This window comes from Vigna unguiculata, unplaced genomic scaffold, assembly GCF_004118075.2.
Source record: "Vigna unguiculata cultivar IT97K-499-35 unplaced genomic scaffold, ASM411807v1 contig_174, whole genome shotgun sequence".
Lineage (NCBI taxonomy): Eukaryota > Viridiplantae > Streptophyta > Magnoliopsida > Fabales > Fabaceae > Vigna > Vigna unguiculata.
Genome location: NW_021010878.1, coordinates 6,763 through 11,827, shown reverse-complemented (window position 1 = coordinate 11,827; position 5,065 = coordinate 6,763). Strand labels below are relative to the sequence as shown.

Sequence of the window (5,065 nt, the reverse complement as noted above, 5' to 3'; positions counted from 1 at the left end):
TGATTCTCCAACAATAAGGAATTAATTTTTTCTGATGTGGAATATAGATCTAAGCTGCAACCACAAAGCATACTAAGAAAAAATTCTACCAAACCATAGCCATGATACCACTTGTTGGGAAAAATGCATTATCAATTAAGAATATTACTGTATTTATCCATGAGAATCACTTTACTAATAGAGAAATAAGATAAAAAAAATATTATACACAAATATAACATGGAAACCTAAAATCGGAGAAAAAACATAACCATTGTCTAATGACAACTAGAGAATAACACTATGTGAAAATTTGTACAACACATAGACTACTCTCTTATGCCTTTTGATTCCAAGTACACACACACTCTCCAAAACAAGAATTTAACAAAACCTCACAACATTTTACTACAAGAGTATAAGAAAAGTCAAATACAAACTTAAAATGTCTTTAACTAAGACAAAGAACATCATGGACTTAAAGCCCATTGTATAACCACTAACACCCACTCCCTAATTTATATTAGGCGATGTGAGACTTCTCAAGACCAAGACATATTATTTTCATCGGTCTAACAAGTTCTATATACGAAATTTGTAAAATATAAGATAATAAAATTAAAAAAAACATATTGTATTTGAAAAATTGAAATAGTAGCACAAAGACTTGTTAAATAAATGTACATTGATAGTGATTTAGTAATTTTTAAAGTTAAAAATTAAACAAAATTATAATATAAAATTAAAACAAAGATTTGGAACTAAGGTTATATATAATGAAAAATTAAACTATTAAAATTATGACAAAAATATTTAATAACCAAAATTACGGATTTTTTTATAATATACCAAACAAAATAAAATAACAAAAATTCTCATCCGTTAAGTTTACCTTTATCAAAGCCAGTGGATGCGATTAACTTTCCCATCGTGGGGAGATATGATTAAAGCTTCGATCACCATTATAATTCATATATTTTCCTTAATTTGCAATCGTTATTTCAGATTTTTTTTTCTCCCCTACAAGTTCACTAAATTCAAATACCTTTTTATAAATAATTTTTCAATTCACAATTCAATTTAAGCACTTGTAAAGAGTGAATGGGATAAGTCACAACAAGTTGAGTCAGAAATAAGTTAACTCAATTCTTATTTTTTGATAAATTAAAAATTTTGTAACTTGATTTAACCCAACAATTAAATGGATTGACTTACTTAAAAAATATTTTTTAATTTATTTTATATATTTATTATATTATAATTAAAATAAATTTAATTTTTTAGATTAAATATATTTATAATACTAAATTTAAATGTAAAATTAAAATTTCTCTATAGTTGGTGAGTTCGATTCGAATTTGCGATAAGTTGGATTGATTTAGGATTGTGAATACATTCTAACCTCTATTTACAACAACCTTTCAATAAATTTACATAATTACACAATTAATATTTTATGACAATAGTTAAATGAAAATCAATTCATAATTAATTTTCTATGATAATAGTTAATTGAAAAACTAATTCAAATAATTAAGTTTCAAAATCCAATTAAATCAACAATTACATCCTTAGTTGAAAACTACCATATACTTCCACATCTTAAAAAATCTCGAAAAGATAATCTGTGGTGGATATCTAAAACTGGAACCAACTAATCCCTTAGGAAAAAAAAAATGTTTGGGGTCATATGGCCCTTAAGAAAAATAATTTTTTAATAGTGTGGATAGAATATAATATATTACAATGGAGTCGGCACTTTGCACTTTCGGGTCTCTTTGCCACAGTGTCTGTCACCTTACCCTTCAGAACAAACACGACAACATCTCAGAACTTCCTCTTACCTTGTATATATAGATACATATGTTATGAGTCTCTGGTGTCCCAGACAAAAATTATTAAAAAAGAGAAAAACTTTTCCAACCCCAACTCAATATTTTGTCCAAATTCATTGTTTCAGCGTCAACCATGAGGCGACACTTATCAAAATTCTTTCACTACCCAATTGGGTTTAACCTATCAAATTCCTTTCCGGTGAGACCCCTCTCTCTCTCTCGGTTTGTTTAGCTTATTCTTTTGGTGATGTAACTGGTCAATCAAGTTGGTTGTAATGGATTGAAAATTGACGTTTTGGAACACATCTATGAAGTTAACTGAATCGTTCATGCCATGTCAAATTTCGGGTATAAACTTATAATTTCCCTGTTCTATCAGGATCATGGAAAACCCCCTCATTGTACTTCAATTCAGTTTCTTTTTTTATCGAATGCTCACTTCAATGATAAGTTATAGTGATACCCATTTACATGCAGATGAGAACTGTTATTTTATTTCTTGTCCTAAGAGTACTGGTTAGCCTGTGCTAGATTCATGCTTTGTGTGTTAATCTGGGGTGTGGTGGTACTAATATATGTGCAAATTCAGTAATAAACTTGTACTCCTCCTCTGGTTCTACCAACCTAGAAAATGCAAAAATCAATCACTTAGTTGTTCCATTTTAATATAAATTAAGTTTTTACCGTATGCGTACTTGAAGGATTAAATATTGATACCCAGATGATTATTTTTTGTTGTTTAAGAATTTATTAATCTGGGGTTTTGGTGGAGTTTATATGTGTTCAAATTTTGTTTATGAAAATGTGGCTGGCATGTGACACTAATTTTCTTGAAGCAGTTGAAATGTGATGTGAGTTCGTTCTGTGCTGCCAATAGTATTCGTCAAGGTTTGTTCGGTGGACACTTGAATGAATGTGCCACAAGAGCTTTGGCCACTACATCTTGTGCTTCGGTGTCTGAAGATCTGCCAAAGGATAATTCCGTCTCTGATATGTTGGTAGATTCATTTGGAAGGCTGCACACATACTTGAGAATATCTGTAACAGAGAGGTGCAATTTAAGGTGTCAGTATTGTATGCCAGCAGAAGGTGTGGAACTCACTCCTAGCCCTCAAATTTTGACAAAAACTGAGATTCTATGATTGGCAAATCTGTTTGTAAGCTCCGGGGTAACTAAAATACGTTTGACGGGTGGGGAACCAACTGTTAGAAAGGATATTGAAGACATATGTTTGGAATTATCAAACTTGAAGGGACTGAGAACATTGTCTATGACTACCAATGGTATTGCTTTAACGAGAAAACTTCCAAGGCTGAAAGATTGTGGGCTTACTTCCCTCAACATTAGTGTAGACACTTTGGTACCTGCAAAGTTTGAGTTTATGACCAGACGCAGAGGGCATGAAAAAGTTATGAATTCAATTAATGCTGCCATAGACCTTGGATTTAATCCAGTTAAGGTATTTCTTGGTTACATATCATTACTTTTTGCTAGTGTTTCTCATTGATCACCTTCCCATGAGCAGCTACCCTTTTGCTCAAATTCATTAAGTTAATCAAATGAATTTTTCAACAAGGGTGCATAACCTCAGGTAAATTTCATGTCACTGATGGATGAATTTTATGGTATCTTTGATGTTTCTCTGCATTTCAGGTCAATTGTGTTGTAATGCGAGGATTCAATGATGATGAGATCTGTGATTTTGTTGAGCTGACCCGGGACAAGCCAATTGATATTCGCTTTATAGAGTTCATGCCTTTTGATGGGAATGTTTGGAATGTCAAGAAACTTGTACCCTACTCAGAAATGTTGGATACAGTGGTAAGGCAGAATTCAGACTGGAGGCCTAACTTTTATACTACATTTTGTTGTTCTCTTATAGCAGATAGAGACCCTTTATAACCATCATTACCAAACAGATGAAACAGTTTCCAAGCTTAAAAAGAGATCAGGATCACCCTACAGATACGGCCAAAAATTTCACAATAGATGGGCATGAAGGTAGAGTTTCGTTTATCACATCAATGACTGAGCATTTCTGTGCTGGTTGCAATAGATTGCGGCTACTTGCTGATGGAAACTTCAAAGTCTGTTTATTTGGTCCTTCGGAGGTAAGTTATATTCAAATCATCAAAGCTCAGTGTACTATGCTTGTCCCCTAAACTTGGTGATGGTAATTGGGCTAAAATCTGTGATGTCACTTCTATTTGAATACTTAATGTTTTTGGTGAATCTGTAACGCTAAACTTGATGATAGTATATGAAGTCTGGATGTTTTTGGTGAACATGCACTATCTTGCCCCTTCTTTCCATTGCACATGCTATTTCATTTGATATTCTATTTATTTGATTACTTGTAATTGATTTTTTAGGTGCACTAATATACTTTCATCATTATTTTGAATTCTTAATCATTTCTGAAAATTTTCTTATCAATGAAACTGATAAATATTTTCCCTATTCAAGACATGCTGGTCATTATGGATGTTATCTCTACCATTTATGTTCAAGTTAAAGGTGCTTGATGTATGTATGGATGTTGACATCAGTCGGGACAATAAAACGTGTCATGGCATACATATAGCATCTTTAATGAGAGCTTCATTAAAAGATTTTTGTGATTTTCTTATATGGATCGTGTTTCAGGTTAGTTTAAGAGATCCTTTGAGATGTGGTGCAGAGGATCATGAACTTAGGGAGATAATAGGAGCAGTGGTATGCACTTCTTCTGATTATTATTGCTAAATCTCAATTGTGTTGTAATGATTTATAATGTTTTTATTTCTTTACCAGGATTTATCATCCTTTTAATATAATGATACTGCTGCAATAGAATTTCACTCACTGCTATTTTAATTTAACATGGTAGTGAACCTTTATTAAAAAAGATATACTTTAGGAATAAGAGGAGCATAGCAAGAAGGGACAACACACCCCACAACCTAACTGAAAAGGAGTTAGTTAGAGATTATGTATATATGGAGAAAAAAGTGGGTGGGGGTGATAGAGTTAGGTGAAGTTTAGCCTCATTTGGCAATCGGTAGACCCTTATGATGTAACTATTCTTATAATGATGCATGGATATGATGCGTGTATCGGATATGGTACGTATCGGATATATCAATACACTTATTTTGAAAACAATAAGGTATGATACGTTATATATGCATATTGAAAAATTTTACAAAAACCTTAAAACATGATAAATATATATTGTTATTGTGTGAATTCAAATTAAAATCAAATATCT

General features: G+C 31.8%; 1 pseudogene; it reads left to right on the top strand.

Annotated features, from left to right (window-relative positions):
* Nucleotides 1-2,614: 2,614 nt before the first annotated feature.
* LOC114171277 lies at nt 2,615-4,626 on the top strand (annotated as a pseudogene).
* Nucleotides 4,627-5,065: the final 439 nt, after the last annotated feature.